The 22,857-nt window shown below is 40.3% G+C and overlaps 1 protein-coding gene across 1 annotated transcript in view; it reads left to right on the plus strand.

The window, feature by feature from the left end:
• The window catches only part of BMPR1A (bone morphogenetic protein receptor type 1A), a 154,894-nt gene that overhangs the window by 79,301 nt on the left and 52,736 nt on the right, over positions 1–22,857 (plus strand). Inside the window, exon 2 of the mRNA XM_019660476.1 lies at positions 3,366–3,480. The gene's annotated coding sequence lies outside the window, so the exon portion shown is untranslated. The remainder of the gene's footprint in view (positions 1–3,365; positions 3,481–22,857) is intronic.

Raw genomic sequence — 22,857 nt, forward strand, 5'->3', positions numbered from 1 at the left:
TCTCCAGGTATATCCCTTGTGGGGATTGTGTGTGCCCTCTTGTTGTAGTTGAGCCTTGGTTGCTGTTTGCATGTCAGTGGGAGGGGTTGACCTTCGGGCTGATTGATTGTGAGGACCGACCTGAGTACTGGAGTAGTGGTTATACAAGGGCTGACCCTACAGATTAGCTTTAGCGTGCTCTGGTGTCTTGTCGAGACTGCCCTTTGGGTGTTGCCCTTGGAGGCATCTGGGTGGTGTCCTGGCTCAGTCTGAAGCTGGCCACTGGGTGTGGCAGCCCCCAGGAAGTCCTCGGAGGGGCTCTGCCACAGGCCCACTTCAGCCTCAGCCTGTGTTTTGCCTGGGGCCACCTGACATGAGCCACAAAGCAATCCGCAGATGGCTGCTACTGCGCTGGGTCTTGGAGGTGCCTCAAGCGGTCAAGCCACAAACCTGAGGTTGGCTGATTTGAGGTTGCTTGTCAAGAGTATGGGGCACGCCAGAGCCAGATGCTGTTTGTTTAGGTTTTGTGAAACTTGAGAGATTTTAGGAAAGTCCACAGCATGATCCAAGACAGGCCCTTTTTATGCAAAAGCCACTGGAAACAGTTTGGATGGGCCTGAAAGATGGGTGGGGCAGGATCTGGGACTCACCAGGGTGGGGCAGACATAGGGTGTTAGCCAGATTGATGGAGACTCAGATATGGTAGCCATCTGTGTCTGTGCTTGGGAGGGGAGAGGGCTCAACTAAGAAACAATGAATTCTTCCAGCACTTCTGAGAGAAAGCTGCTACTCCAGCCATTGCCCTGCAGCCAGATAATTTAGTTCCTTCCTATATGTTTCTGGCTCCTTTCGAGCTTCTACCCCAGCACTGGAGCTCAGAGTGAGTGAGTCCGTCAGCAAGTAAGACCATGTGCAGGCCCTTTAAGAGGAATGCCTGGGATTCCAGCTGCCCTCCATCTCACTCAACCATAATCTCCACTGGTATTCACAGTCCGAAGTTATGGGGACATCTATGCCCAGCACTGAAACCTTGGGCTAGGGAGTGGCTGGGACCCCTCACTTCTCCAGGGGGAGCTCCACAGCCAATATATCCCTCCTGATTTTCAGTGGTCAAAGGCAGGTGTGGAAACCAGCCTGTTCTGCTTCTCTGCTCCTCCTACCAGTCTCAAAATGGCTTCTTCAGCATGTCCTTAGAGGTAGGACTTCAGTTCAGCTAGAGTTCAGGCAGTTCTCAATGATAATTGTTCTGTAGTTTAGTTATAATTGTGATGTGGTCATGCGAGGAGGCAAGTACAGCGTTTACATACTCCACCATCTTGACTAGGAAATCTTGTGGTAAATTACCTTGTAAGTTAAGTGATTAAAGTTGTTGGGAACATTTTGCCTATGTAAATCCTATTTCTATGCATGTACTTATTTATAGATCTCTACTTATAGGTCTGTAGTACTATATTGCAAAGTTAGGGAAAGCTTTACTTTATTCACAAAATTCCTAGTATGTAAAAAGTGATTTGCTGACCCATACTTCACCATGAAGCACTTGCTGTCCTTTTGATTGTCTTTTATTTACTTGGTTTTTCTTAGTCTTAAATTCAGTCTTTAGAAAAGGTTTTCTGAAGTTTATGTTTTGTCGTGTATTTGTACTGTTAGATATTGGAAGGAGCATAGATGATTCAGGGTCTTGAACTTTGAAGATGGCGTATTTGAAGATTCTTTTGTTTATGTATTTTCCTTTTAAAAATTAACTTTAGATTTAGCCTAGAGCCTGAAACTTTTTTTTCCATACCAAGGAAACAATGTTGTAATAAATAGTGCTGTAATTAAACAATGGTTGTTAAGTGGTTTGCATATTGGTTTTATTTATTATTTGACCCATTGGAACTATCTGGTAGAATTCGAATCAGGCCAAATATTGGGTTGTCGGAAAAGTCATGATGCATTTTTGCAACAAAAAACATAGAAAAATACATCATGACTTTTCCGACAACCCAATATTTTTAAATGTAGTCACTTTGATGAGAATAGGTTAATCTGATTGCCTTCCACACATACCCTTAGGGAAGAAAGGAGTTGTTGGCAAAGAATGGCTTTAGGAGAAAATCTTTATGCTATATCAAAAATGGAAACACAATGTGTTAATTTTTTGGTTAATATAAGGGAAAATTTTAAGACTATGAGCGTCTCAGAAAAAAACCCCAAAAAACAACCAAACACCAACTCTCCATCCCTGCCCTCCCTCCTTTCTCTGAGTGGTGGTCTGAGTTTTATAGGCATATGAGTACCCTGAAAAATGTTAGGAACCTGGTTAAGTTGTAGGTTACTAGTGCATTGGAGGAGCCTTTTAAAGGCTCCTAAATTCAGACAAAGTGTTACTAATTACTTTCAGGTTCAGTCTATCTCTAGTTGGACCATGAACGATTTAGCATGGTCCTATGGCAGCCTGTCTGCTGAGTGGTGACTCCTGACTTTAAGAAAGACCACTATCTGATATGCTAGACCATTTCAGCTTGCCCCAGTTTACATGAATTTAGTCATTATTGCCAAGACTACTGAACCTCAGTGTGACACACATGATACTTCTAAATGCACTTGAAGACAAAGGTACTTTGACCTTGCAACAGGACATAGGTAATGTTCATACAGCTTAAACTTGTTCATTTTAAAATATGAAACAGAATACTCTGCCATTTGAAGTTTCAGTTAAAAGACACAGTTGAAGAAATTATTTTTAAGCTCTCTAAGTAAAGAGCGTACCGATCTTTAAGTAAATTAAAATTGTTAATGGTTTCCAACCTTTAGATTTATAAACATTGCCTCTTAATGCAGGAGGGTACTAATGGCCGTGGTAATGTAGTTGAAACCTGTCCTACGAACTTAGACCAAGCAGTGCAGTTCATTCTTGACCCTCACAATTCTTAACATTCTAGGTAGAAGTTTGACTGATATTAAATCTGCTTATTGAGATTTTGTGATAAAAAGTAAAAATAAGGATACTAGCTGGGTGTTCAAATATATTTTTGCATGAGTAGGAATCTAAATGTTGTAGAATTGTACACTTTAGTGCTGTTTCTAGCTGTTCCTGTTTTTTTAATTTGAGATGTGATTTTTTTTTAAAGCCTGAGCTAATACAGTATTTTACATATGAGTAATTTTTTCCACAGAACTACTATTACCTTTGTAAAGTTGAAAATACCCAAAATGGGAAATTTGTTTGGACACAGGTTGGGAAAATGGTAAACTGATAAGTTTCTAAAATACTGTACTACTTTTCACTGACTTTACATTGAAAATAGTTTTTACACATTATAAATTTTTAGTATTCTACATTTGTTATTCTGACAAATAATTGTTCTTTCAGTCTGAAATAAGTTTTTTTCCTTAAACAGATTTGTGGAAATATGCATCAGTTTAATACTGTCTTGGAATTCATGAGATGGAAGCATAGATCAAAGCTGTTTGGAGAAACTTGGAAGTCCACTTTTATCTAGCCACATCTCTGAGGTAAGGGAAAGACTTTTTTTTTTTTTTATTTTTATTTTTTAGGGAAATTGGGGGGAAAAGTGCCGTGTCACTGGCCCTCATATGTGGGATCCGAACCGGGGCCCTCTGGCATCCCAAGCGAGTTCTTAACCATCGCGCCACTCGGCCGGCCCAGGGAAAGACTTTTAAGAAAATAATTAGGATACTGTGGAAATTCTCATTTCTTAACAATTGAAAATAGTTCTTCTAAATCATTGTTAAAACTTTAACTTTAGTTTCTTTAATCACCTTCCTTATGAATCATAAGTAGTTCTAATATATTCATCTTTCCTAATAATGTTGAACCTCTTCAGGAGTAACAAGTGTTTGTTTATTAACTAATAACAATTTCTGTACTCTAATTATAGAAAATGAGCATTAAATGATGTATATATTTATTTCTTCCTTCTGAAGATGACTAAGCAGCATTCAGAATGGAAGATTATATTAAAATGAATGTTTATATTATTCTGAAACATTCACACTTTTTAGAATTTAGAATAAAATTATCTTAGAATAATAGGTCTTTGGAGACAGAGAATTTATTTAAAGAAGTAGGAACTGCAGTAAGACCAAGGATAGGGGCGAGAAAGCCATGCTAAGACAATATGTACAGAGGAATCACATTCATTATTTTCATATCCATGTACAGACTCAAATTATCGGGTAAAAGGTTTGAATTCTTCAGGGATCTACAGTTTAAAAAAGAAGTGGTCTATACTTTTTCCTACAGAATAGTCGGCTTTGCTCACTGCTTCTGTTTCCTTACAGCATCTCTTTTCTTCCCCTGCCAAACTGCTGTATTTTCTCTTTTGAAAACCACTCATGACTTTCTAATTGTCTTTTATTAGGCTTCATACTCTTTGATCACTGCAGTAGTTGCCATTTTTCCTTTTTTGATATTCTCTTGGTTTCTGTCACCCTGTGCTCTTCTAATTCTACTTTTTAAATTACTCCTCCATGATTTCTTTGCTTTCTCCTCCTTCCCTTTTTTCCTTTGGCTTTTCCAATCTCATGATTTCAACAGCTACCTCTGAAATGATCTTTCTCAACCTTACATCTCATTTCTGACACTTTCTCTAAGCTTCAGACCATATTTTCAGCTGCTTGCTTCATACCCAATATTCCCACTTCTGTTACTGCCTCTTTGTCACCCAAACTTAAAGTCTGTGTTGAACCTGATTTCTCGTCTTTTCTTTCCTACCCTTAGTCAGAGATCAGGTCCTATCAGTTTTACCTCTCTAATGTATCATGAATGTTTTCATCATCTCTTTTCTAATCCCCCTATCACCATCCAAGTTCAGGTCCTTTATATTACATTTCACCTGAAATATTGCAAGACACTCCTGTCTTTGTTCCTGTCTGAACTCCATTTCCCTCTACGTGTTGCTGCCAGCTTAAATTTTCTAAAAGATAATTCTGCATGTGTTGTTAGTGCCTCTTTGTCAACCTGCCAAAGTAAGGACAAACGCCTCTAATATTAAAGCCTCTAAACAGAATAGCATTAAGTGAGTGACACTTTTGCCGGCATCCATCCATTTCTTTCACCCTTTAAATACTTACTTACTAAACACCTACTCTGTGCCAGGCACCATGTTAGGCATTGAGAATACAAAAACGTTTCTTGCTTTGCTTCCAAAGAATATGTTTAGAGATGAATATACACAGTTAATTCAAGTGCAGTTTGGAAAGTGCTATACGAGATTGAAAAAATGTATTGGCATCACCTAGAATAGTTCCACCAACATTGTTAGAGAAGAGAATTATCATGGAGGCTTCACATAGAAACTGACATTTGAGTAGAGTCTTAAAGGATGAGTAGAAGGTTGTTAAGGGGAATTGGGGAGGCAAGAGAATTTTGTGCACAGAGCCCAGCATAAGCAGGGGAAGCTTGAAATGTATAGAATGTACAAAAGCCAAAAGAAATCATTTTGTATGGTTTGAATTCATGACATAAGAAAGGGTTTGAGGGACAAGGTTGGAAGAGATCTTGATTGTGAAGGGCACCGGATGACATGGTTAGGTGTTTAGATTTTATTTTGTGAGTGGTTGCTGTCTTTGAAAAATTTTAACAGGTATTTTAGATTACAATTTTATTCTGTTAAAATTAATCTGGCAGTGATATAATGACAGTTGGTAAGGGGGAGATACCAAAGGCAGAGAGACAATTAGGATGCTCTTAATTGTTTCAAGCAAAAAATAATGAGGCTCTTGATTAAGATAGGGATCAAAGTACCTAAAATTATAAAAACCTTTAAGCATAGGTTATTTTTTTATATTTATTTATTTGACATTGAATATTTTATATTAATTTCAGGTATACAGCATAGTGGTTAGACATTTATATAATTCAATAAGTGATCCTCCTGACTAATCTAGTACCCACCTGGCACTATACATAGTTATTACAATATTATTGACTATATTTTCTATGCTTTATATCCCATGACTATTTTGTAACTATCAATTTGTACTTCTCAATGCCTTCCCCTTTTTCCCCATATCCCGCCTACCCCCTCCCATCTATCACCCTGAAAAATCAAGTACCCACCTGACACCGTACATAGTTATTATAATATTATTGACTATATTCCTTATGCAATTCCCTGCATGCCCATTCAATTTGTATTTCTTAATCCCTTCCCCTTTTTCACCCACCCGCCGAACTCCCCTCCCGTCTGGCAACCATCAGAATATTCTCTCTGTCAATGAGTTTATTTCTGTTTTATTTGTTTCTTTATTTTGTTCATTAGATTCCACATATAAAAGAAATCACACTGCATCTGTCTTTATCTTACATAGTCCACTCAGCACAACACCCTCCATGTCCATCCATGCTGCCACAGATGGCAAGTACCCATTCTCTTCCATGGCTGAGCAATATTCCATTGTATATATGTACCACCTCCTCTTTATCTATTCTTCTATCAACGGACACCCAGGCTGCCTCCACATCTTGGCTATTGTAAACAATGCTGCAGTGAACATATGGATGCACATATCCCCTTGAAGTAGCATGTTGGGTTTTTTCAGATAAATACCCAGAGGTGGGATCACTGGGTTCTTCTTTGTCTCTTGTTATAGCCTTTGTTTTAAAGTCTATTTTGTCTGGTATAAGTATTACTACCTCAGGTGTTTTTTTGTTTTGTTTTTTTTTTTGGTTTTGTTACCATTTTCATGAAATATCTTTTTCCCATTTCTTCGCTTTCAGTGTTTGTGCCTTTCGATTTGAAATGAGTCTCTTGTAGGCAGCATATGTAAGGGTCTTGTTTCCTTATCCATTCAGCCACCCTATGTTTTGATTGGAGCATTTAATCCATTTACATTTAAAGTAATTGTTGATACATAGTTATTGCCATTTTGTTATTTATATTTTTTATCTCCTTTGTTTTCTTCTTCTTAAAGAAGTCCCTCTAACATTTGTTGTAATCCTGATTTGGTGGTGATGAACTCCTTTAGGTTTTTCTTGTCTGGCAAGCTCTTTATCTGTTTTTTGATTCTAAATGATAGCTTTGCTGGGTAGAGTAACTGGTTGTAGGTCTTTTTCATCACCTTGAATATTTCATGCCAGTCCCTTCTGGTCTGCAAAGTTTCTGTTGAGAAATCAGCTGATTGTCTTATGGGAGCTCCCTTGTGTATAACTAACTCCTTTTCTCTTGCTTTTAAAATTCTCTCTTTGTCTTTAACTTTCGGCAGTCTAATTCTGATGTGTCTTGGTGTGGGCCTCTTTGGGTTCATCTTGTTTGCGACTCAGCACTTCCTGGTCTTTGTATATCCATACCTGTTTATTTCACGAGGCCAGGGAAATTTTTTGTCATTATTTCTCCAAATAGATTTTTAATTCCACTTTATGTTTTCCCAAAGGCCCCTTAAACTATCCTCATTTCTTTGGATTCTTTTTTCTTTTTGCTGTTCTGATCGGGTGTTTTCTGCTACCTTATCTTCTAAATCACTGATTCGATCATCTGCTTCATCTAATCTACTGTTGATTGTCTTTAATATATTCTTCATTTCAGTTATTGTATTCTTTATTTCTGACTGGTTTTTTTGTTTTCTCTCTTCATTTTTATGTTTCTTCTCTCTCTGTTGAAATTCTCCCTGAGATCATTGATCATCCTTTTTACCAGTATTTTGAACTCTGCATCTGGTAGACTGCTTATCTCCATTTTGTTTAGTTCTTTTCCTGGAGCTTTGTTCTGTTCTTTTATTTGGCACATATTTTTTTGTCTCCCTATTTTGGCTACCTGCCTGTGTTTGTTTCTATGTATTAAGTAGGGCTGCTATGCCTCTTGGTCTGAGTAAAGTGGCCTTATGTAGTAGGTGTCCTGTGGGACCGAGTGGTGCGGTCTCCCTGGTCACCAGACCTGGGTGTTCCAGGTGTGTCCCTTGTGTGGGTTGTGTGTGCCCTCCTGTTGTAGTTGAGCCTTGGTTGATGTTTGCAGGTCATTGGGAGGGATTGACTCTCAGGCTGATTGGTTGTGAGGACTGGCTGTGACTACAGCGGGGTCAGTGTGGTGCAGGGGCTGATCCTACAGAGCGAGGTTTGCTTTAACAGGTTCCTTGTGCCTGCCCAGTGTGCCCTTTGGGTGTGTCATCCCCAGAAGCAGCTGGGTCATGCTCCAGATTGGTCCGAAACTAGTGACAGGGCTGCGCAGCCTTGGGGCCTCCTGGAAGGGGCTCCACCACAGGCTAAGTTTAGCCACTGCTGGTGCCCTGTCCAGGGCCACCTGGCATGAGCCACAAAGCAATCTACAGATGGCCACCATCCATGCTGGGCTTAAAGGTGCCTCATGAGGCCAAGCCATGAACCGAGACCAGCTGTTGCGAGTGCTGGCCTAGGACTGCTCAGCCAGAGGTATGGGAGTCGCTGAAGCTAGATGCTGTTTGTTTAGGTATTGTGAACCTTTGAAAAATTTTAGGAAAGTCCACAGCATGAGCCAGGGCATGTTTATATGGAAAAACCACTGGAAGCAGCGTTGGTGTGCCTGAAAGTTGGGTGTGGTGGGGCCTCTGGGAGTCATCAGGGCGGGGCAAACCAAAGGTGATGGCCAGTTTGATGGAGACTCAGATGGAGACTGCCTCTGCTTGCAGGGAGGTGGGGCGGCACAACAAAAAACAATGGCTTTCACCACCTTCTCCGTCAGGGAGAAGGCTCCCCCTCCAGCCCTCAATCTGAAGCCAGACAATTTAGTTTCTCCCAGTATGTCTCTGGCACCTTTAGCTTTGCTGCCCCAGTGCTAGAGCTCAGAGCGAGTGAGTCTGTCAGTGAGCAAGTTTGCTCATGGGGCCTTTAAGAGGATCGCCTGGGACTTCATGCACCCACCAGCTCACTCAGCCACACTCTCCACTGGTTTTCGCAGCCAGGAGTTGCAGAGACTTCTCTCCCTGGCTTTAGAACTCTGGACTGGGGAGCCTGGTGTGAGGCTGGGATCCCTCAGTCCTCTGGTGGGGGAGGTACCTCCGCAGCTGAGATATCCCTCCTGATTTTTAATGGTCACATGCCGGTGTGCAACCAGTCCACTCTGTGTCTCTGCTCCTCCTACCAGTCTCGAGGTGGCTTCTCTTGTATGTCTGTAGTTGTAGGGCTTCAGTTCAGCTACACTTCAGGCGATTCTCAGTGATGGTTGTTCTGTAATTTAGTTGTAATTGATGTGGTCCTGAGAGGAGGTGAGCACAGCATTTAGCTATTCTGCCATCTTGATCAGAAATCTAAGCATTTGTTAACAAATGTTTAATTTTCTTCTTTTATGCCCCTATATGTGCGATACTCTTCAGCCAATGATTTGAAATTGTCCTATATTTTTCTCTCCTCTCTGTTTATGTTATTTTTTTCTCCTGGCACACATTATTCTGCTTTTTTTTTCTCTTACGGAAGGACTATAAACTTTTAAAACTCAATTTCAAGTGCAAGTTGATTCCTAAGATTCCTTCTGATCTCTGTTCCTTTGACTCTAAGAATATGTTCCTTCCTAGTTTAAGCCCTCAGAGCACTTATTTTTATTCTACAGGATATTACTTTTTTTGGTCCCTGTTAAAGTATGTAACAGCAAGTCACAGAGGAAGAATCAGAAAATAGAACATGGTCCCCATCCCCTGGATAGTCATATTAGTAAGGTGTGTGTGTGTGTGTGTGTGTGTGTGTGTGTGTGTGTGTGTGTGTGTGTGTGTATGTGTGTGTAATGATAACCAACATTGCTAGGTAAATATGATAAATCCCAAAGGAGTAAATTATTACTTTTAGTCAGTGTTCTATAGCTCTGAAAAGTACAAATGGAACATAGGAGAGGTTATTTGAGCTGGACTTTGAAAGATGAGTAAAATTTGGATAGGTAAAGAAAGAACTAAAAGATATTTCTAGGGCCGGCCTAGTGGCGCGTTGGTTAAGAGCTGACTTGGGAGGCCAGAGGGCCCTGGTTCGGATCCCACATATGGGGGGTGGGGGGGCAGTGACACTGCACTCAACAGCTAAGATGCTGAACAACAGCTCGACCTGGAGCTGGGTTGTCTTGAGTCGCCGGCGGCGGCGTAGGCTGCAGCCCCTGCTGTAGTGGGTTGCCATGGGCTACCGTGTGTAGCCAGCAGCCAGTGTGAGTAGCCAGCAGCCAGCGTGAGCGGCCTTCAAGCCACCATGAGCCGCCATCCAGAAGCCAGCGACTGATCTGCCTTTCCCGGGAAGAGCGCAGTGATGGTGCTAACTTGGACTAGTGGAGCAACATCCTCCACAACTAGACTGAAGAACTAAAAACAAAACAAAAACAAAAACAAAAAAAAAGATATTTCTAGAAAAACTGATTAATAGAAAAATGAATATTTTCTTAGGAGTGTGGTAGAAGTCTTGGTGAGGGTAGGAGGTGTGACATAAAGGAAATGTATTTTAGGGACATTACTCTAGCAGTGATGAATGAACATAAATCATTAGAGAAATGGAGTGAGGAGTCAGGGAGTTTAGAAAATTGTAGCAGTAGTTAAGCATGAGGTAATCAGAGGGATACTAGTGGAAATAGAAAAGGAAGACTAAATGGAATAGGTATTGTGAAGGAAAAGGAACACTGATTTGTGACTAGATATTGGAAAGAAATGATTATGCCCACATTTTTTATCTGGATAGTAGGGATAATGTTGGGCATCATAAACAGCAAACAAATCCAGTTGGATCTGAGTTTTCTAAATTTAAAGAAACATTAAAATTGATTTTCTACTGTATTGTTGGTCTCTTCATTTGTTTACATACAAGAAATATTTTTGGTGCTCGCTTCGGTAGCACGTATACTAAAATTGGAACAATACAGAGAAGATTAGCATGGCCCCTGCGCAAGGATGACACGCAAATTCGTGAAGCGTTCCATACAAAAAAAAAAAAGAAATATTTTCGAACATTAGTTTTCAAGCCATAGCATATTGAAATAGAGACTATGACAAAAGCAAAGTACAGTAAACCTTGGATTACGAGCAACGTGGTTTGTGAGTGTTCTGCAAGACGAGCAAACATTTCTAATACATTTTAACTTGGTAAACGAGCGATGTCTTGCAATATGAATAGTTTGTTTCTGAAACGAATTATGCTTGCAAACCAAGTACATTTTATCGTGGTAAATGAGCAGTGTCTTGCAATATGAGTAGCTTGTTTCCAGAATGAATTATGCTTGCAAACCAAGGTATTACTGTATTGCCTGTTTTAGAAGAGCACTTTTTAAAGAAGTGAATACTCTTCTGTTCACATTTAGCTCTTAAATAATGTGTTTGTGTGTATATTATATATATATAAAATATGTACTCATGTATGTATGTATGTATGTAACATCCCCTCTACCATTCTTATCTCAGAATAGTCACTACATTTCCCCAAGTGTGGAGTGTGTACTACTGTTAGTATTCAGAGTTTAGGTGGTACACTGATGAATTTTTTAAAAATTTCATAGTTATGTATTTATTTTTATAACCTCTATGACAAGTAATATTGACTCTTCCATTTAAGGTAGTAACAATATCTTCCCTTTGTTTTCTATTTTGAACTATGATTCAGAAACTTGAGTTAAGCCAACATTCACTTTATGGCAGTAAAATTACTTTCTTTGTTCTTTGTGAGGCCCCTCATTGATTTATTTTGTCTCCGTTATTTATTCATTTTTAAAAAAAGTAAACTTGCTCTTTAATGGGCGATGGAAGGGAGGGCTGTCCCCCTGGTGCGAATGGGGTCAGGGTACCAGAAGCATATCCCCATGCCGGCTAAGTTGGTTCAGGCCTCCTGTGTATGGCTCTGCAACTCGCGGGCAGCATCCTCGAAGTCATCTAAAGTCGCCAGGTGATAGCCCACAGTGCCCAGGGCATAGCAGCACGCAGACACCAGCAAGTAGGAGGGAAGTGGCCACAGGACCTTCCACATGACTAGGGCAGCGCCGCCCAGGCGGAGCCCAGGAGCGCTGGTGCCCAAAGCCACTGTGCTGATTTTGTCAGGGTTGCCTCAGGTCTGCTCCACCATTGCTCTCACCGAATTTGTTTGCTATATATTTTTGAGTGAGTGTATCCTTATAGAACATACAGTGTTATTGATGTGTGTGTATGTATTCAATTGATTTAATTGGGGTTTTGCTACAAATATTCTTTTCCTTTTTTTCACTGTTTTCTTCCACACTGGAAATTTAACACATTGAGGACAGGGCATTTAAATTGTTTAAAAGCATGTTCCCGGGGTTTAAACCATTTAAATCAACTTTTATATTATGTTTCTTTAAAAATTTATAATACATTCGCTAAGGCTCCATGTATTGTGTAGTTAAGTGTACAATGCTTGGAAATCAAGCGCATGTTAAAAACGCAGATTTGCAGGCCGGCCGAGTGGCTCAGTTGGTTAAGAGCTCGCTCAAGAGTTTGAGCTGAGCAACAGCAGTATGATGCCTTGCCCGAGCTGAGCTGCCACTGAGCTGCCAACAGGTGGCAGGATGGCTTAGCTAAAAACAAAAAACAAAAAAAACGCAGATTTGCATCATCCGTCTTGCACAGCTGTAATGTATAGGCGCAAATAGGCATCACCGGTCCACAATTTTGTTGTGATCTCTCCATGTTGCTGTGTGTACACTTGTTCGTTGCTTCTTATGTTTAGTATCCCACATACTACTACTTTAAAAGACAACGACACACTCTTGTTAAGAGCACCAACAGTGGAGCTAAGTTGCTTCCGTTTGAGCCCTGCTGCACCCCTTTTTAGTTTGGGTTCCTTTGAAAGCAGAGCTTGAGAGAAGAAGGACTTATGGCTGAGAAGTTTATTTGGGAGGTGATCCAAAGCAGCAGAAATGAGCGAATGGGAAAAAATGTGACAGAGAAAAGTAAATTGACATAAAATCTGTTATCACTATGGGCGACTGGGGTTCAATCACCCTGGGGACCCCCTGAATGGACCTCAGTGTTGTCCCACCAAAGGACAGTTGGGACATTTATCCACTGACTTTCACCTTTTGTTAATTGAGGGTTGCTCCTGTAGCTTTAACTCTAGCCTCTGTGTGGTTGTACCTACACACTGCTGAACAGGCTTTAGCTTTAAGAAAACCCTGAGGAGCAAAACAGAACAGTGCTTTGGCTTGCAGTGGATGTCAGATGCTGTCAGACAGTGTGTGGAACTGTCCACTGTGGCTGCAATGAGAAAAGGTAGCTGTAATGAGGGGATGTGTGGCAGGGTACCACAAGTGTCTGTGCTAGTAGTCCACACATTTTATTACTTAGGTCACCGTGTCTCATTAAGTCACTGTCACTGACCCTTCAAAGTGGTCACTGGTATAATTGCTAAAAGAAATCTCTGGTGTAGGAGGGTTAGTGGAACAAGCTGCAGTCCCCTGAGGCCATACTTGATGTTCCCCTTGAGCTACTCTACACATCTTGGGATGGTGGTGCTCTGTGGCAGGCAGGCAGACCCACATTTGGGGTGTCAGTTCTGCACCCACTGTGACAGTTGGCCTTCCACAGTAGCAGTAATTAGCTCACCTTCATAAGAAGGAGCCCCTGCTGTTGACCTGTGTACAGCTTTCCTCTCTGTCACTGGCTTCTCCATTCATGGCCCTGTTGGTCACGCATTGAGGTGGCTGAGAGCAGGAGCTGGCTGACGTGCACTAAGTCATTCCATCTGTAATTGGGATGTAGTTAAATGCCTCCTCTGTTGTTGGTGCTTAAGACATAAAGTTTGGCACTTTGTGCCATCACCATGGCTGTTCTCCAGATTCCTTGTCTTTTATTTTCTAATTTTGCTCCTCCCACCCCCCTAACCAATCAGCCATACCATTTGCCACTCCTGAGTAGTCCGTGTTTTGTCTTCTCTGGTCTCTTCTCCCCTCACCGTATCCACTGAGAGAATTTCCACCTCATCATTGTCTTTCAGAGCCAACCACGTAGGGCTGTAGAGCAGTAGCAGTCCATTTTTTACTTATCTCTGTTACCCAGGCTCAGGTTTTTCTTTTTTTATCATCGTATACCTGAAACCTACCATAATGTCATTGGTGTGAGAAGTAAAGGCATCAGTGTGATAGGGGTAGGTGATGTGAGGCTCTGGGCCACCTCTTGTGGTTTACTAGTGTCCTCTGGACCTGCCTAGGTCTTGTTACACACACACCATTTCCATCATTCACTGGATTGCTGCCTCACCTGACCTTGTGACTCGGTGGACCGTGATGGGTAGCTCTGGTCATGTTCCATGGTTGGGTTCTATGCTAGGGCTCAGTATCATGCCAGGAGCTACACTTTTCGTACAGTGTGACAGAAGGCATGTCCTCGATTCAGACAGTGTAGAGGTCTGTGCTGCAGCTCTCCTCTGGGATTTACAGGGAATCTACACAGCATCTCTGTCCATCCCAGATGTCTCTAGTGCCTTTGAGTCTGTTGAGTCTGAGGATCAGGGCAGCTGCATTGGGGCTTGATCTGCTGAAGACGTCTACTCCTCCAGGTCTTAATCTAAAACTGGCAGCCTTCTGAATCATCCAGTCTCATCTTTTTTTTATTTAATTTTTTAAATGTACCAGCCATCTTTCATTAGGTGTTAATTCTCAATTAGTGTATAAAAGGATTCAGCAAAGACTGAGTTCTCCTAGGAAAGGTGCAGGCACAGGAGGTCTTGAGGAGGACTCAGAGTGCGTCCCTCACGCTGGGCCCTGGGCAGTCGCTCTGGTGTAGCCTTCATGTTTGCGTTCCTTGTAAGAAAAGAAAAGAAAAGCAGTAGTTGAAAAGCATGTCACTTGCCAGCACCATGGAAACCCCAGGAATGTTCCCTGTCTTCGCAGTGACGTACTTGTTGTCATAGTGTTCGTAATCTCTTTGACACGCTCCCGCAGTGCCTTTGGGGATGAGATTCACATCACTTTCTGGTTTGGCAGCTCCTTTGTTTAGACATCCACGAGTTTCTTCTCCTTCATTGGAATGACTGATGTCATTTAGGTGTCCTGGGTATCTACTGTCACCCAAACTCATTTGTTAGTTTTGCTTAAATAGAAGCCACCTGTTCTGATTTTAACCTTAGCCTTCACTCCGGTTGCTGAGTTCCCTTTAAATGAATTGTATATTTTCACACCCACGCCTGGGGGTTTGGGGTTCCCTAAGCACTCACTTAGTTCTGGCTGTAGGCATCTGTTGTTCAGTAGCAAACCAGCAGGCATGGAAGACAGAATGTTTTCTATTCTGTGGACTGATAACCAAGGAGCCACCAGATTGTGACCTGTCTCTTAAAGCCCTGGGAGGAGTCCTCAGTGCCTTCAGACCCTCCCAAGATCCTTTAGCATTGTGGCAGCTGAGGGTTGCCTCTAGGTCTGCTGAAATCTGTTAGATCTAGCATCCTCTTGAGGCCCTGCCCTGCATTACAGCAGAGCAGTATAGCTCCAGGCTTGAGGAAATGCTGAGCTGTATCTTTACTATTGGTCTCTCCTTGGACCCCATTAAAAATTTAGTCCCATATCTACTCTATTCCGTAGGGAAACTTAGAACTCTTGGTCTCAGAAACACCCTACAGGTTTTGCCCTCAGCTCTTTGGTTATTATGCTCGTCACAAAAGGGAGACAGAGGAAGCTTATTCCCATTCTCCTCAATTCAGACTCCCTCCTTATAACTAAGATAACACAACTCTTTTCTTAATTTAAATTTGGTGGATATGCTCCTGGCTTACTTACTTGATCATTCTCCAGTTTGGATGCTTTGAGATTCAGGTTGTTTTTGTGTTATTGCAACTGTATTTGATGCTGAGGGGAGAGCATGCAACAAAATTTATGATAGCATCTTTTCATATTTCATGGCGACATTTCAATTCATATCTTGATCCTCCATCCTGATAACTTCTCTCCTGCTCTACCATCTTATATTTTCAACTGTTTGTAAGGTAATTTCCAACCTATGTGTCTCAGATAGAAATTCCAGTTCCTCTAAACTCCCTCTGCTTTCTACCTTTTCTTCCTTTCTTCCTTTCCTCCCTCTCTCCCTTTAGCCATCCTTTGCGGGCTAGGGGTTAGGGGAGGTCTGATAGCCTCATCTTAGAACAACTTTTTAGTTTTTAAAAGATTACATAAGACATGAATGAGTTCCTATATAAAATTTTGAGCAGTATACATTAAAGTCTAATTCCCCCTTGGCACCCTCCCGCCCACTGTCCTCCCACCACCTTCCCCTTCATCCCATTTCCAGCTCGTTGACCTCTGCTTCATAGTCAGGTTATTGGTCTGTTATTCCCTCTTGAGTTAATTTTGTTTTTTTAATATCTTTCTAAAAAATCATGCAATACTTCTTGATTTTCAGATTTATTATAAAATTATACTTAATGAGAATACTTGCCCCATAAAGTTAGTGCGACGATTAAATGAGTTAATATATGTAAAGTATGTAGACCATGTTAGATTTCTTATTTCATAAAAAAACACACAAAAAAAACCCCACAGTAGTTTAAGAAAAGAACTAATAAACCTAGAGCTAAAGTCATTCAAAATATGGAATAAGCCAGATATGTTTTGGGAAGAGGGCTTTTGAGTATACTGAGGTTCCTCATTTTATGACTCACATCTAAATTTCTTTGGTCTGGCATCTAGAAATCACTAGAGAGTGATGTTATGGGAGCAGAGTTCTTGAGCTGGTACTGAGCTAGACATTGTTGGGTCAGTAGTGACTGGCCATAACTATAATGTCTGGGAGGTGCTTTTTACACGTCAGAGTACTTAAAAGAACTATTAAGAGTATATTATGTGATTTTATAATTGCTTAAACTCCCCAGTTTCTCTTAACAATAAATTAATAGTATTTTTTATTCCTTTCATTCTTTTAGTAAACATTTATTGCTTTGCCTAGTAATGTGCTAGAAAATGGAGATTGTAGTGCTGAAAGATAAGTAAAAAAATCACCTGACAAAATAAGCCTTATAAGCAGAGGAATCACATCTGTCATATTTACTGTTGTATAATCAGTCTGTGGCATATACCCAGTAATTACTAAATAGTTTTTGAATGATGTTATTTAAGAACTGTGAAGCAGTTATGGTGCATGTTCTGGGGACACTGGAAGTACAGAGATGGGACACCTCACTCAGCCTGATCAGGGATTGCTTACAAAGACTAATCCCAGATCAGGTCTTGAAGAATGAGTTAACCTGGTGAAAGAGAGAGAAAGGCATGAGGGATGTGTAGAGGAATGGAAGTCTAAAAGGGAGCGCCTGTGAAGATAGAGAGGCTCCCGTGATTTCTGTATAGTTGGATCACTGTGAAGGTGTGGAGTAGTGGGAGGATGGTATCAGCCCAGCAGGGCCAGATCATAACACTGCTGCTTACATCTTGCTGATTCCATCCTATAAAATGAGAAGATTTACAGGTTTTTCTAAGCAGAGAGCATGAAAAGGTCATTTGGTTTTGGAAGTTAGGTTTGGTTTTAGAAGTTAGCATTTTATTAAAAGTGACCATTAACTAGTCTGTACAGCAAGCAAGTTCTAATGCATTTCAAATAATTATGTCAACCACATTTTCTATCAACAAATGCACTTAAGTTAAAAATGAATAACAAACAGTATAAACAAACCCACATTTGGAAGTTTAAAAGCGTAACTTCTATAAATCCCACTGTCAAAAAGAAAATGATAATACAAATCAGAAAATACTTAGAACTAAATAATAAAGAAAATTAGGATATATTGAAACTTGTATGACACAGTGAAGGCTTATGTACTCGTATTTAAAAATAAAAATTAAACATCAATAAGTTAAGCAACTAATTTAAATTAGGAAAAGAACAACAAAATAAAGTCAAGTGAAGTAAATGATAAAGCCAAAGCCAACACTTGTAGAGCACTTGTTATGTATCAAGCACTGTTCCATGTACTTTACAAAGTTTTTCTCATTTAACCTTTACACCAACCCTGTAAGATAGGTGCTGTTATTTTTCTCACTTTACAGATGAGAAAACTAAGGCACAGAGAGAAACTTATCCAAGCTTCTAGCTAATAAGAGATAGAATTGGGGTTTAAAATTAATGGGAAAAAAATGTTTAAAGATTCAATGGAAAGGATTAATAAAGCCAAAAGTTGGTTTCTTGAAAAGGCTGATAAAATAAAGAAAAACTATTTGAATGACTGATCAAGAAAAACGCAGAAAGCACAAATAGTATTAGAAATGTAAAGATGGATATAACCTCAGGTATAGAAGAGATTTTTTTTTTAATGTTTTTAATTGGGGAATTGGGGGATGGGAACAGTGCTGGGGAATTGGGGGAAGGAGAACAGACAAGTTGCTGTCCTTTAGTTCTTCAGTCTAGTTGTGGAGGACGTTGCTTCACTGGCCCAAGTTGGCACCATGATTGCGCTCTTCCCAGGCGAGGCAGATCAGTTGCCGGCTTCTGGACCCCCGCTCACAGCGGCTGCTGGCCGCTCACGCTGGCTGCTGGCTACATACGGTAGCCCATGGCAACCCACTGCAGCAGGGGCTGCAGCCTACGCCGTTGCTAGCGACTCATGGCAGCCCAGCTCCAGGTTGAGCTGTTGTTCAGCATCTTAGCTGTAGAGGGCAGTGTCACTGGCCCTCATATGTGGGATTCGAACTGGAGCCCTCCGGCATCCCAAGCCAGCTGTTAACTAACGCGCCACTCGTTAGATTTTTTTAAAAATAGAAGAATACCTTGAATAACTTCATGCCAATAAATTTTACAACTCAAATAAAATAACTTTTTTAAATAAAATTAACTTTGAATAAATAGATAACTATTAGAGAAATTTAATTTATAATGTAAGATCTGCCCCCTCCCATATACTCACAGATAAGCTCTTGACCCATATGATTTTGAAGGTGAGTTCTGTCAAACTGTTCAGGTGGTAGATATGTCCAAATTCACCACCTGATCCAGAGAATAGCAAAATAAGAAAAGTCACTTAACTTATTATATGTGGCTAGATAACCTTGATATGAAAACCAGACATGGATAATATGAGAAAAAATTATAGGCCAGTCTTACTTATGAATATACAAAATATTAGCAAAACAAATCCAGTAGTGTTATTTAAAAATTATCATGCCTACAGTACTGCAATACAATTCTGACTTTACCTACCCAGAGTTAGCGTCAGATTCCACAGGTGTAAGGCCACAGTCCCCCCAAAAATTGTCCTCATTTGAGATGCCAATCACAAGTTTGGGGGGGGTCCCCAGGCTGTGAATCCAGAAGAATTCCTACAGCCCCACTCAGCTTTGAGAATTCATGAAAAATGACTCAACAAAACTCAAGAAAGAGGTATACTTATGATGATAGTTTTATTAGACAGGATACAGATTAGGATCAGCCAAATGAAAAAGATGCATAGTGTGAAGTCTGGGAGGGTTTCAGAGGTGGAGCTTCCATGCCCTCTCCCCTGGAATCAGGGTGTGTCATTTTGCCAGCACATCGATATGTGCACCAACAAGGGAGCTTATCCAAGCCATGGTATACAGAGTTTTTATTGGAGTTTCATTGTGTAGGTAGGCATGATTGAATAGTTGGCCTTGTGAATGAACTCAGTCTTCAGCCCTATCCCCTCAGTGGAATTGGACTGGCTCAAAGCCCCAGCCCTCTAATCACATGGTCTTTTTGGTAACTAGCTCCCATCCTGAGTCATCCATTAGCATAAACTCAGATATAATCCATGAGGCTCCTCTAAAACAAAGTTATTCCTGTTACCAAGAAATTCCGAGGATTTAGAGGTTCCCTCCCAGGAACCAGGGACAGAGACCAGACAAATTATTTATTATTTAATAATGACAAATTTGAATTTATCCCAGGAACTCAAGGATAGTTGTTAATTATCATTGGTACATAACAGTCTATCCCCAAACTCAGTGACTTGAAACAACAAAATCTTAATTTAACATACAGGAATTCAGGCACAGTATATTGGATGGTTTTAGCTCAGGATATCTCATGAGACTGTAGTTAAGATGTCAGCAGGCGCTGCAGTCATCTGAAAGCTTGATCGGGGTGGGATCCACTTCCAAGATAGCGTACTTGTATGGCTATTGGCAGGAGGCTTCAGTTCGTCATCTATGGGCCTCTCCACAAACTCTTTGAATGTCTCACACCATCACAATGGCTTTCCCTAGAGTGGTTGATCCAAGAATGAGAGCAGGGACAATGCTGCATTGCTTTTTAAGACCTAGTCTCACAAGTCATCCTTTGTCACTTTCACTTTATTTTGTTTGTCAGAAGGGAGTCAGCCTAGCCCACACTCAAAGTAATCAGGTTCCACCTCTCGAAGAGGGGAATATGAAAGAATTTGTGGACATATTTAAAAATCACCACAAATGGCTTACTCTTTAAGAAAGCTCTTAATATGGATTATTATTAATTTATTCATTCACACGTTGAAGAAGAATCACAGCTGTGATCATATCAACAGATGAAGAAAAAGCACTGGATGAAATTCAGCCCCATTTGTGATGAAAACTTAGCAAACTAAGAATAGAAGGAAACACTGCGATAAAGAGTATCATTAAATTTGTAATTATCTTAGGAAGAATTGACATGCATGATATTGAGGCTTTCTGTGTATAATGCAATCTTTACATATGTTAAAGTTTATTCTTATGTCCTTCAGGAATATTTAAAAGTTGTTCTTACATCAGTGTTGTGCATTTGGAAGTGCAAAATGGTATAATATAATCTCAATGGGAATTACCAAAATATCTACGAAAATTACTGTTAGACCCAGAATCCCACTTTTGGGAATCTATCCTACAGGTTTATTTGCCCAACTAGCAACAACAACAGAAGCATCTCTTCAAATTTATTTATTGCAGTGTTGCTTATAATACCAAAATATGAAAGAAATCTAAAATGTCCATCAACAGGAGAATGAATAAATAAATACAGCTTAGGATATTGTTAGGACGGAACACTATATACAATGAAATTGAATTATAAGGAACTATATGTATCCATCATGGAAATCACTCACAATATTGAGTGAAAAATAAGCATAATAAAAAAACATACATATAGAAATATACATATAGAATGATACTATTTTTATACATCTGTAGAAAATTTAACAATATGCAAAGCAGTGTTGCATATTGCAAACAAGTGAATGTTAAGTCCATCTCATGTCCCAGAAGTTCTTCATGAAAATACTTCTAAACCAGCACATTTTAACCTAAAGAGATGTTCTGACATAGAGTAAAGAAAATAACATCTAGATGTTTCATCCACAAAGGGGGAAATTCTTCCTGGATTTCCAAGTGCTTCACATTAATAAGCAGGAATTTGTAATCTTGAGGGTGTTCTTTCTTAGACCTACAGGTTTGCAAGGTTTAGTTTCCTATAGTTTGTGGTTTATGCTTGGCAGGGAAGAATTGTTAACATCTGATTTTACCACCCCCTGGCCTTATTCAGGCCTTTGGTAACTTACAGTTTACATATAAACGTTAACCTTTGAACCTTGTGTCTACTTCCTGGAAGATTGCAGTTGAGTTTAGATGGTACTTTGAAGCTTCCTTTGCTAGACCACATTGTACCAAAGAAAGGACTGCTATTTTTTTTTTTTTGTCTGTGATTATTTCCATAATTATTTAACTTGCTATAACTGTGTGGTACTATGAGAGTATAAGCCATTTTTTGCCTTAAGCATCACTTGGGAACTGATGTTTACTTATACAAGCCTTTTGAATTTATGTCTCATACTTGAGTATATGCAGTGAAAACAGTGGAAAATTTTCTTCGCTGGATCTTGACACAATCAGGGCTCGAAAGGAGCAAAAGGAAGTGGTGTGGTTTTTGTATCATTTCAGTTGTGTTGAGATAAGGAAATGGAATAGTTTATCCACAGCACAGCCCTTTGGGGAAAGACTCGTGTGTGTATATGAAAGCAAAAGGAATTGGTATGACATTTTAATTCCTTCTGCTATATTCAGTCATTCCCTCAGCAAATATTGATTTAGTACCAATTATGTGCCAAACACCATTCTAGGTGCTAGAAGTACAGAGTGAAAAAGATAAACTTACACCTTTGCCCTTCTGGAGCAAACATTCTGGAGCAGGCGACAGGCAATAAACAAAATAAATAGTAAATTATATGTCAAATTATGGGATGACCAGTGCTAAAGAGGAAAAAAATTATATGAGGGAGGGAGGAGAGGGGATGGTATTACAATTTTTAAGTAGGGCAATGCGAACACTGGAAATAAGAAAGGGATATTTGAGTAAGCACTTGGAAGAAGTATGGTATCAAGTCATGCAGATATCCTTCTTGGGGAGGAATGTTACAGGCAGAGGGACCTGCAGATGCAGAGGTCCTGGCATGTCTAAGAAGCAAGGAGGCCCGTGCTGGCTGCAGCTGGGGAGCCATTGGAGGGTTTTGAACAGAGGAGTGATGTGATCGAACCGCTTTTTATTATCACTTAGGCTGCTGTGTTGAGAATATATTGTAGATGAACAAGGAAAGTCAAGGAGACCAGTTAGGAGGCTATTTCAGTAACCCAGGCAAAAGTCCTTAGTGGCTTGGATCAGAGAGATAGCAGCTGGAGGTAGTGAGTACATAGGTTCTGGATCTATTTTGAAGGTAGAACCAACAGCATTTGCTGACAGAAAGTATATGGAATATGAAAAGGAAGAAGGGAGTAGTAAAGAATGACTCCAAGATTTTAGGAATGGGAAACTAAAAGAGTAGAGAGACGGAGTTGGGAAAGACGGAGGGCCTAGCACATTTGGGAGGCCAAAGGAGAAAGACCATAAGTAATCAATTTTATAGCTGCTGTCACTTGTAGTCAATCTTTATACTATTTGTGCTATCTTAAAAGTAAACCTTTCCTTGGAATCTAAAAAACTGAATGAACGAGGGAAGTGGGCAGAGGTGGTCTCGGAGATATGGAGGAGCAACTGATGGCTGTTGGTTGGGAG

This window comes from Hipposideros armiger, unplaced genomic scaffold (genome assembly GCF_001890085.2).
Source record: "Hipposideros armiger isolate ML-2016 unplaced genomic scaffold, ASM189008v1 scaffold_319, whole genome shotgun sequence".
NCBI lineage: Eukaryota > Metazoa > Chordata > Mammalia > Chiroptera > Hipposideridae > Hipposideros > Hipposideros armiger.